At 39.1% G+C, this 12,674-nt stretch overlaps 1 long non-coding RNA gene across 3 annotated transcripts in view; it reads left to right on the top strand.

Moving 5' to 3' along the window:
- LOC138324896 (uncharacterized) overlaps positions 1–11,039 on the top strand; it is a 45,306-nt gene extending 34,267 nt beyond the window's left edge. For all 3 annotated transcript variants that reach the window (XR_011208698.1, XR_011208699.1, XR_011208697.1), the window contains one exon: positions 10,187–11,039. This is a non-coding gene — a long non-coding RNA (uncharacterized lncRNA). The remainder of the gene's footprint in view (positions 1–10,186) is intronic.
- Positions 11,040–12,674: the final 1,635 nt, after the last annotated feature.

Here is a 12,674-nt window from a genome sequence, read left to right as displayed (position 1 = left end):
CGTTTCGCTTAATCCACTTAGTTTGTTTATTGGCTTCATCATTATTGCACAACATCTTAGTAGAATTTAACCACAAGATAGCCACACGGAAAAAATAAGGAAACAAAGACTAGACAGAAATAACTTAAACAAATCTTGGTGAAACGCTGGTGTATACAGTATAATGATAAAAATAGACCACATTTATGTATAACTTGTCCAAAAATTCAAAGATATTACATAACTAAAAAAAGAGTTGTCTTAATAACAGAATAGAATATTGTTCTTGGGCAATAAGACGGAGCGATAAATATAACATTGAGAGAGTTTTACAGATATTTAGAACAGGTGTATTACAAAGTATATTGTGGATGGCGGTATCATTGGGGGTATGTGATTGTGGTGGAGGGGGAATTACACAAGGCAGAAATCCGTTCTGATGTCTGACGGTTCATGATCAGTTGGCAGTATGCAAGGGTGGCAGTGATTTGAGACAGCAATGTTTGCGAGGTGGCGGTTTTAACACGATGGTGAACAATATTTTGAGGGAGCATTGTATATGATTGTTTACCAAAGTAAAAGAGTCCTAGTAAATATACAGTGATCGAAATGTAACAATAATACAACGGCTTGGAATGGTTTTATTTAAAAGTCACTCTATGTGATGGTTGTAAGAAGCAAACATTGACACAGGATCACTACACTCCAGCCTCAAATGTGATTATATTGATACTTCAGCAGTTGACATCAATATCTCTCTATGGCTCTGGTCATCCATATCAGACAGTTTGACCACTCCCCTTGGCCGGAGCCCTCTAGCTTGGTCCAGTTTGACCACTCCCCTTGGCCGGAGCCCTCTAGCTTAGTCCAGTTTGACCACACTTCCTAGCTGGAGCCCAGCTCTAACTTGATCCAGTTTGACCACCCTCCCTTGCAGGGGACCTCTATCTTGGTCCAGTTAGACCACTCTCCCTGGCCGGAGACCTCTATCTTGGTCCAGTTTGACCACCCTCCCTTGCAGGAGACCTCTATCTTGGTCCAGTTTGACCACTCTCACTGGCCAGAGACCTCTATCTTGGTCCAGTTTGACCACTCTCCCTGGCCGGAGCCCTCTAGCTTGGTCCAGTTTGACCACTCTCCCTGGCCTGAGCCCTCTAGCTTGGTCCAGTTAGACCACCCTCCCCTGGCCGGAGTCCTAATTAAGCTTGGTCCAGTTTAACCACTCTCCCTGGCCGGAGACATCTATTTTGGTCCAGATAGACCACCCTCCATGGCCAGAGTCCTAATTAAGCTTGGTCCAGTTTCCTTGTACTTGTAACAGTATAGTACATTGACTTTTGATTGTGTATCAACTCGAGTTTTGTGACATATCTAAGTTTGGTGTACTGCTATCTTTAACAGGCAGGGTCGTCTGTACTATGGTAAGCTTTCATGTCTGTTAGAATGTCTTGAATAGCCACCATCTTCCTTTTAATCTTATGTTACAATGTCATAAGGTCAACGATACCAATTGATGTAATTGTTGGTTAGTATTGAACATCGCCCCACACCTCGCCTACATCATCGCCTCTATCCTCTACCAATAGACAAGTTGAGTCTTTAATGGCATGTAAATTGGATGACATTATATAGGTCTATTGGAATGGTGACTGGAATGAAGAATACCAAAAATTGTCCAACGTAAAGTTGGAATGCACCCCCGGAGGTGGGATCAGCAGATCGGATCGCGGCAGCTCCAGGCAGTTTGAGATGTAACATTTAGTAAGCCGACCTATGGTAATGATGTGGTAATCATCTGAGAAGGAAAATAAACTTCTCCCACAAATTATAGGTCTGCCATCAAAACTGTAGTGTAGGACGATTATCATCCATTACAATAGGTTTCCGTGGCGATGATGTCTTACACCTCCCTATCTGTTTCATTGGCTCGCTTTGAAATGGAGGAATAATTTGGTGACGAAAGTGTGATTTATGTTCAGAAAGGAGGTGTCTTTCCCGTGTTTGTTTTGTCTTTTTGAATTCAGTTGCTAATTGGAAATTTATGCTGACAATGTCACAGGTCATATGACACTGGGACGTGGGACTAGGTCGATGGACTATAATGTTGGAATGGGGTCAGGGTGATATGCTCCAGGAATTCTAAATGCCCTTTATTGATTGTCAGAGTGGGACAATGGACCTGATCAGTCGATTGTTGGTATAGTGTGACTGGGTAGAGTACTCTGATAGATGTCTTTGTACGGTTCAGTGAGGTTGTACTATAAAACAGCATGATACTGGCCTGGTCAGTCGGCACTTCATCTTACAATTTGTATTTCAATTAATGGTTTGATAGGTTTAATGTACTATTCACAGCCGGGATCATTTAAGGACACTCCTGGTTTAGATGGTGGAGAAAAGCAGAAGTTTTAGACAAAACCCATGACCAGTTGTCAGTACTTTGCTCCCCACCCGGAGATGCAAGAGTTTTGGTGATCATGTTGGGACACCATTGCCACTTATCAATCATAATAGAGAAACATCACAATCCTGTACTTTACAAGCTTTAAATATGTGATTATTTGATGAAATGCAGTTCCGTTACTTAGATTCTAGCTAATAGTTAGTGAGGAGACATTATCAAACAATATATTGATGCTTCAGTGATATAGCACTATAAAAAAGACAGTTCCACTGTACAAGGATACACAACACGAACATACCCCAGTCTCCCAAAACACGCTCCCCCACTTCATACACGCTGCACACCACATACATGGGAGGCCGTCCTTACATGACCCTGACTGTTAATAGGACGTCAATATAATAAACCAATCCAAATATATCACAATTATCAAAAGACCGCACATGGGAAATTAAAGTATTCTAAATTAAGGTATTCAATCAAAAGTTGCTGCAAGCTTGTGGTTTAAGCCTCTTTTAATCACAATAATGTTTCAAAGAGGGTTCTGTCAATCATCCTTACAAAACGGCTCCATTTCTGTCATAACAATATCCTTTGTGTTGAGGCTTATTGACCTGTACGACTGATAGAGAGGAGAATTCAATCCTAGTTTTGACATTTCAAGCTTTTGTTCTGAAAGTGGATTAAATTTAACATTACTCTCCAGACTAGCTTTGGTCAAGTTCCTCTCGATCTGTCCCCTCCAACACAGTCATCAAGGCTCTTGTATGTGCTATTGAGTTTTGTGAGGACACAGCAATCGTGTCAGTAACCTTGATGATAAAGATGAACCAGCAATGCTGCTGTTTGTTTGCAGATCATTATCATATAATTATAACTTAATGCATATGGAAAATGCCCTCAAATTCATTTTATAATATCAATTTGTCATTTTAGCCTTTGGAAGTAAATAAATATAAGGGCATTTAGGAAGGAGTAATATTCATGAGCAATTGGCACCACAATTTTAGACGGAAACAAATTAAATCAAATTTTGACAAGAAGCTGTGTTATTTCATTAACATAAGTAGAAACTTAGTTCATCTATGACTTTTCTGTCTCACCAACTAATGATGGTCATAGTTGTGTATGTAAAAATAATTATACCCATAATTCCACTGCTTTCTGTGTATAGTATTATTATCTAGTACTAAAAGATATTTGCAGAAAGTACTTAAAGATATTCTCAGAATGTATAAATGTCATCAACGGTAAAAATATTTTCACGATGGAAGATAGTCACACTTGGTATAGTAGGAGTTGGTGGATGTATAGACACACATGTAGTGATCATTGTAGGAAAATTGCAAATTAGACAGGATTTTTACAGCTGGAATGTCCATCAAAGGTCAACATCTGGGTCACTGTGGCAAGGTCACACAGGGTCATTTACCTTACCTTTGGGTGTATGCAGACTAGACTAGGGCAGTGTGACCCCTGGCTGGGGTCAATGGGGTATAGGGAACCATTATAATTGGTAGACCCGGGGACAATGGATTCGGAGAATAAAACGGAACACCCATTGCTATTTCATAGCTACAAGTGTTTTAAAAGTCAACTTAAATATGTTAATGTGTTTGTGGCCAGGGTCTGCCCAGCGATTGCTGGTGGTTTTCTAACAGCTTGTAGAAGTGGTTCTTGGTGGAAATGCATCAGTTTGGGCAGCACCCTGAGGAGTTAATCATACAACAGTTGGATTTGATTAACTTCTGGCTGGGAACTTACACCAGAGGCTGCACCTCCGAACACAAGGTCTCCTCTATCTTTGATTGGACAAAAATGATGATCTTAAATACAGAAATGGATATTAGTTTAAATGTAGTGTACACAAGTATGATGGTTGTTGTTTTGATTACCTATATACAGGTGTAAGTTTTACCTGTCGATTGTGTTTACCTACCGTGTATTGATGCATTACCCAATGTTTATACAGTTGTACCACTGCCTTTTAACCTTTCGAATTGGAGTGTATATATATCTAGTTTAGGGCGTGTATGTAAGGCCTTGTGGAACTCTACATTAAATTTATCGTATTATATTTCTGGACATTACAGATTTTTATTATGGCAACTTCAAAATAAGCATTCGACTGGGGTTTACATTTACTGCCAATAATTTGAATGAGAACGATAAACTTTTGAGTCCCCTGTTTGAATGGCCTGGGGACATTTTTGGGAAGTTTTGTCGCTGTTGGACTGATACTGCTAATTAAAACATAGCGCAATAAGTCTTAAATAAAGAATATCATTATGCACATCCTACAAAGCTAGTTTGGACTTATTTTATATATTCTTTTGGTGTATTATGTACAACATACCTCATAAACAATTTGGGTTATTTTGAGGAACCAGCGCGTCAGGGTGACTATTTTGAGCAGCTGTAGTAGCTGATGACTAGCTCAATAAATCAAAGAAACTATATAGGGACCTCGTTCCTTTATGAGTAATCAGCTAGGACACAAAAGTTATGAATTTCGTCAGTTAGAATTTGGATAAAAACCTCCAAAATATAAGAAGTTACAAGATGTGTTTACTATAGACTATGGACACACTCTACTTATGAGTGGGTAACAGGTGTGGACCTGTTATTATCTTGTGTGTCGTGTCACTTTGTTTCAGAAATAGATACAATGTGACTCTTCAGTTTCTTAAGTTATCTTATCTTGACTTAAGATATCACAGTTCGCTACCTGAAATGTGAAACATTTAGTCCACACTGTACGGATACTTTAGGGGAAGGATTTCCTGCTTTTTCTACAGTTACAATTTCTACTACCCCGTAAGGCCAGCCATGATATTAATGTGCTTGTTGTTTGCTGACCGACATTCATCCACCCTTCATCGGTACCAAGAGAAAGGGTTTACATTAAATACTATACTCGAAAAATTGAGAATGTCAATATATAGAGTTGACATGCTTAGCTGGACCTAATTCAGTTAGACATTCTATATGGTATCATATTTTCATTCTGAGTCTGATTGAACACAAATAAATTGGGACAGGACACTTTTTGGGAGTGGGCACTTATTGGGACAGGGCACTTATTGGGACAGGACATTTATTGGGACAGGACACTTTTTGGGACACAGGACATTTATTGGGAGTGGACACTTATTGGACACTTATTGGGAGTGGACACTTATTGGGACAGGACACTTATTGGGACACTTTAATTGCATGTGTATATATGTCTTATTAACACAAAAATACATATGAAGTAATTGCTTTTGCTTTTGGTGCATGCACAATCAGTACTTTATTCCATATAGGACATAGTGCAACAGATTTTTTCGGGATGCAATTATTTATTTATGATATTTTTATCTTGATGTAAAATTGGAAGCTCAAACTTTCAGTGGTAATAATGGTGTAAAGTAAGTAACTTTTGTAACTGAAGAAAAATGCGAATTTGTCTACTCCTGTTTTTGACAGAGAAAAAATACCATTTGTCAGTGGCGTAGCCAGATAGTTATAGACTTCCAAGTTATCTTATATACCCAGTGAATTGGACACATTAAACAAGATATATACATGTTAACAACGCTTAACTGGATGATACATTCCTTTGTCTCTTTGCCTTTGAGTAGAATAAATTAAGGCCAACCAAATCGAGAATTCCTTTTAGGTATAAATGTACAGCAAAGCCTGTGTAGCATCATTGTAGTACATCTGCTATAATTCCACATCACGATTCCAAGTCGGACAACATTTTTCTAATTTGACAAAAAAATCTGTTATGTGTGATGTGCTGTTTGCTGGTTAAGTAGTGGCCATTAGTTGATTACTGGGACAATGTCTTTGTGTCCATTGTTTCTCTGTTCTAATGATTCTGATTCCGTAGTGTTACAAACGCTTTGTCTATTGAGTTAGATTCGTAATTTACAGCTGTGTATGTTACATCGCGTGTCTATTGAGTTACATAGGATGTCAGGTCTACTCAGAGGACTAAGTTACATCTCCTAATGGTGCTAGGATGTCGGGTCTACTCAGAGGACCAAGTTACATCTCCTAAAGTGCTAGGATGTCGGGTCTACTCAGAGGACCAAGTTACATCTCCTAAAGGTGCTAGGATGTCGGGTCTACTCAGAGGACTAAGTTACATCTCCTAAAGGTGCTAGGATGTCGGGTCTACTCAGAGGACCAAGTTACATCTCCTAAAGGTGCTAGGATGTCGGGTCTACTCAGAGGACTAAGTTACATCTCCTAAAGGTGCTAGGATGTCGGGTCTACTCAGAGGACTAAGTTACATCTCCTAAAGGTGCAAGGATGTCAGGTCTACTCAGAGGACCAAGTTACGTCTCCTAAAGGTGCTAACTAAGCTGTATAGTGACAATAAGGATAGCCCAGACTCTTGTGTGGTCAAGTAAGACAATATGATGTCTACAAGAGTCATTACACATCCTAAAGTACATGTGACCTTTATAATTATTTGTAAATATCGGAGAATAATCATAATTAGGGTAAGTCCTCCCCTCCCTCAAAAGAGATAACTTGTCTCCTGCTCCACCCTCTAGGTTTGACATTCTACTAGGATAAAAGCCCCCCAGCCCACCTATTTCCCATTCCCTGTCCCCCGTTCAAGGTATAGTGTACCCTACAATAAGTGAACACCACCCCTGAACACCACCCAACCCCACCCATTTCTTGCCCCCTGTCCTCTTTCCACCACCCACACCCCACCCCACCCCACCCCACCCCACCCCACCCCACCCTATCCCCCCACACCACCACCCCCCATTCCGGTCCCCTGTCCCCCTTCCCACAGTATACCGGACAACAAGTTTCCCTTCCCCTGTCCCCCTTCTACCACCCCCACCCCCCCCATTTCCGTTCCCCTGTCCCCCTTCCCACAGTGTCAGTGTACCCGACAACAAATTTCCCATCCCCTGTCCCTCTTCAAACAGTGTAGACACAGTACAACGCCACTACCCCACCCCCACCCATTTCTTGTCCCCTGTCCCACAGTGTAGCCACAGTACAACACCACCACCCCACCCCCACCCATTTCTTGTCCCCTGTCCCACAGTGTAGCCACAGTACAACACCACCACCCCACCCCCACCCATTTCTTGTCCCCTGTCCCACAGTGTAGCCACAGTACAACACCACCACCCCACCCCCACCCATTTCTTGTCCCCTGTCCCACAGTGTAGCCACAGTACAACGCCACCATCCCACCTCCACCCATTTCTTGTCCCCTGTCCCACAGTGTAGCCACAGTACAACGCCACCACCCCACCTCCACCCATTTCTTGTCCCCTGTCCCACAGTGTAGCCACAGTACAACGCCACTATCCCACCTCCACCCATTTCTTGTCCCCTGTCCCACAGTGTAGCCACAGTACAAACGCCACCACCCCACCCCCACCCATTTCTTGTCCCCTGTCCCATAGTGTAGCCACAGTACAACGCCACCACCCCACCTCCACCCATTTCTTGTCCCCTGTCCCACAGTGTAGCCAAAGTACAACGCCACCATCCCACCTCCACCCATTTCTTGTCCCCTGTCCCACAGTGTAGCCACAGTACAACGCCACCACCCCACCTCCACCCATTTCTTGTCCCCTGTCCCACAGTGTAGCCACAGTACAACGCCACCAACCATCATTCAATATATTGCCATCCTCTTGACCCGATCAGTAAAAAGAGTTAATCAGATTATAACACAGATGAATCAGTCTTGTCTAAAAAAAAAATATGCAGTCAAGTGGGATTAATTTGTAGAGAATGACGTTTGTGGTTTGTGTAGTGGGGATAGATGTGCAGTATTAGCCACGGGTGGCGACTGCTGAGCCGTCCGTGGTGCTGAGTGGTCCTAATCCTGACTGTACATTTCTATATTGGATGACAGGTGGCTGTAACATGGCATCATATGGGCAGTCACAGCTTGGTACTCTGATCCGGATTTCTATATAAACTCTGAACGAAAAAAAATGTTATTGGGAGAAGGAAAAAAAAAGAAGAGACTCTGAACGAAAAAAAATGTTATTGGGAGAAGGAAAAAAAAAGAAGAGAATCTGACATTCAATAACTTCTATATGTATTAAGAACCATGGTAGCTTTATTGATATGGATCTTATGCTCCAAATTCATTGTATTATTTTATTGTAGAACCATCCAATATAAATATTTGTAGATGCATGCATTTGTATATGGGCATTAAATAAAAACCTAATATGACATATATAAGCTTTAATAACGACCTTATATGATATATAGGCATTAAATAAAGACCTAATATGATATATAGGCATTAAACAAAGACCTAATATGATAAAAAGACATTAAAGAAAGACCTAAAATAACATATATATTGGCATGAAATAAACACCTGTACAACTATTGTTGAAGCATTATTTCATTAGAGTTTTAATAACCAAAGTACATGTTCTGATAGAGTAATGAGCTGTAAGCAAATTAGATAACACAAATGGATTGATACAAGAGTTTAAAGCCTGGCAGCTAATTTTCCTTACATTGGTGGGATGCAATACACTTAAGCCTATAAATAGATCACTAGTATTGTACATACTTTGGCATTATAAATAGATCACTGGTATACTCTGGTAGTATTTCTGAACTCTGGTGTACTGGTACCATTCCCCATGTACATTGGTACTCACTAAATGGTAGCCAAAACTAATACTGGAGGTCAAGGTCACTATGTACTTACAGAGGTCAGGGTCGCCAACACAATAGGGCTAATCAGCAGGTATTAGTTAGGGGCTGTATTAACACCTGACGGAGTTTGTAGATATATATAATAATATATCCGGCTAGGTTTAAAGGTATATAACAAAAATAGATGTAAGGTTTACAAGTTAATAGAAGGCAAAGCGATCTCTGTTGGTGGAGGAAATAATTGATATTGTTGATTGTTCCAATCCTGGTAAAGCCACTATTGATGGTGGTGTCGACACAGTTGTGAAGTCCTAATGACCCTATTTGTGGTCCTGGTCATCTAACTACATTTATGTATTCATAACAATTATAACCTATTACCTATTTTAATTACCCTTTCTCTAGTTTCTAGATCTTACCCATGAGCCACTTTTCCAACTGACCTACTAGTGATGTTCTAATGTTTGTTAATTCTGTGCTCATAGCAATACACTTATTCAAGTGTAGCATTGTGACAAATGTAACATCTGGAGCTGTCAGCCAATTACATGTGTCCAGGTATATAAACAAAACAACACCTTTCCATCTTACCTGTACAGTATAGCTCACTTCAGACACATGTCCATCAATGTCCAGTTTACCTAGAATCTTTAGTGAGTTTCAGGGAAATTGTATTTTCACTAATTTAAAAAAATGTGTTTTGTTTGGTTGTGCAAAATTGAGAATAATTTTCTTGGGGTGCTAATTTATATTAGTGCTGTAGATATTGCCCTATAATATAATGGCTATTATACATTAATTCACAGAACTCATAATGTTCTTGTTGTTATATGGCAGTTTGACAAAGGTCAGCTTTCCTGTGAAAAGACAACTTATCTTGAATGACTCATCAAATTTTGATTAAACAATTGTTGCTCCATTAAGGGAATGATTGTAGTATAATTATATCCCTTGTTATACTTTTAAGATTGCATCCTATGTATCAGTAATACTTCAGGAGTCAGGCAGGGTACAAAAAAAGATGAAAAACATGAAACATTTGATAACAACTTAAGTTTAGAATCTGATCTTCTCTGATGATTTTTTATCAATTGTTAATTTTGCAACCTCCATATAAATAATTATTTTTTGTTGTTATTACAGATCAGTATGGCATATTAAATCGGAAGAAACCTACAGAAATGATGATGACATTGACCTTTTATGACCTGGAGGTCATGCACCTTTAAATAACCTCAAGAACAACAACCTTGACCTTTTATAGACCTTTTATGACCTGGAGGTCATGCACCTTTAAATAACTTCAAGAACAACAACCTTGACCTTTTATGGCCTGGAGGTCATGCACATTTAACCTCAAGAGCATTAACCTTGACCTTGTATGACTTGATGTTACTGTGTCTAAAGTGATATGTCTTGTCATCAAATCATCTGTAAACAACTTAAGACTGTTTTACCACCTAGAAAGATACACCTAGACAACCAATGAAATACCAGGAAGTCTAAGTGAAATATATTCTGGAAGAGATAGCAAAATCAACGAAAGTTTAGACAGTTGTTTGGAAATAATTCAGTGTTGTTTAAATACCTTGGATCAGTGTATTTACAGCTGTTCTTCAAATGGAATATATGTGTTGGATTTGGATCTTTAACATCAAATCTAGTTTAAGTTTTTTTTGGATTGACAACTGTCTTCTGTGATCGTGTGATGGTTACTGCATTAAATGAAGAAGAAGAATGGCTGAATTACCGTATTATAGCTATCAGCTGACATTCGTTTAACTTAAAGACATGAGGACATTTTCATCGAAAACTTCTCGATTTCAAATTTAGTAATATTGATGCTTTTGACAAAAAAATTGGAAAATAGTTGACTTTGGAAAATCAAGTCAGTAATTTCCTTGAAAGTAACTCAGAAAATTCTCAATTCATGTTGAGGGCAAAATTATAGCGAATAAATTAAGTTCATGATCTCATATATACCATTTGTATTTCATTCATGATTGTTTAGTTCGTTCTTTAAAATGCTGTGACCTTGGGGCGGGCGAGATATCAGAAAACATCAGAAAATTACTCAAACATTGTACACCTTGATATGAAAGTATTAAATTACAAGCTGCCAAAATGCAGTTCAAAAATATTTAAAAAAAAAAATAGTGTTTCACAATGTAAAATATAGATTTAATGTTTGAACCTCATCAAGTTGATACAATGTGCACCTAAGAATTCACTAGTTTCTCGGAATGAGCTATAGGACTTAAAACTTAAGTATGAGATATTACAGGGGCATAACGACCTAATAGTGTAGGTATGTAATCCTGTTTGTACATGTGTTAGTTATGAAAATCATTAGCAGATAACAGAAGGGCTTTGGATATTGTAAATCGGGCCTATCACACAGCTCTATCAGGTCGATACAGTAGACATAGACCCAACTGCTAGATAAGAATAAGACTTTTTCCGCTGCAACATTGAGAGAGTTATCTGTGTGTGTTTAAGCTATCTGCTGTTTGTATTGTAGGTAGCGTGATTAGGGTGAGTCGGGGCTAGAACCTTTGATCCGTTAAGTTGTTTGATAGCTACTGCTACAGGTAGAGTGAAAAGTTGGAGATAAATCATTGTGTGTGTATGTCTGCTCAACTGCTAAGTAGCCACTACGGTTTTATATCTAGGTAATACAGACGGAAACGAAAGATATAGTCATATTAATGAACGATTAATTAACTTCTCACCTAGGTTTAAAAATCTACAGCAACCAAAATGTAGCTTAGTTCTTCTTGAGCGTCATTTATCTTAAAAACGTAATTCATAGGGGCTAGAGGTTTTCAATAGTGTAACGTCCTATTAACAGCCAGGGTCTGTAAGGATGTGCCAGGTTTGTTGGTGGAGGAAAGTCGGAGTACCTAGAGAAAAACCACCGACCAACAGTCAGTACCCGGCAACTGCCCCACATTGGATTTGAACTCGCAACCCAGAGGTTGAGGGCATGTGGTAATATGTCGAAACATCTTAACCACTTGGCCACCGCAGCCCCTAGGGGCTAGAGAAAAGAAAAGTGCTTTAGTTGTTTTGTTAACTCCGCTTTGCCTCGCCTATTCTGTCTTCTTTTTCTATTTAAAAGGAAACATTTAAAATGAAATTTATAGAAAAAAATATGATTATATTAAAAGAATGTGAATAATTTTTAAATAGAAAAGAAAACATTTACAACATTGGTCAAAATTTTTGACAAATTACAGCTTTTAAATTCGTTGTGTTTGAAATATGTCGTTCATTCATCATGGAATGGCTTTAAGATATTTAACATATAGATTTCTTAAAAATGATAGCGGTGTAAATGACTTATTGGTCTCCTATTGGCTGGAAAGGAAATGTTGCCTATTGACTCATTAAATGGAAGAGATATCAATCAGGTCCATCATTATGGTGGTGAAAAGGATTCCTGGGGTAGCCCAGCCTTGACCCGGTGGTATAAAGGTGTTTGTATCTTCCTGTCCTTGTATGTTTAATCCATTATAAACAATACACAATGGTAACAGTACAATATATATACCGGGTATATACATTTATTAGTGGTGTGGACAAAGCAGTAAAATCCATTCAATTCTTTTATGTCGATTAACGGCTAATC

Source organism: Argopecten irradians, chromosome 6 (assembly GCF_041381155.1).
Source record: "Argopecten irradians isolate NY chromosome 6, Ai_NY, whole genome shotgun sequence".
Taxonomy (NCBI): Eukaryota; Metazoa; Mollusca; class Bivalvia; order Pectinida; family Pectinidae; genus Argopecten; species Argopecten irradians.
Note: the sequence above shows the minus strand (reverse complement) of the source record. Positions and strands in the feature narration are given on the sequence as shown.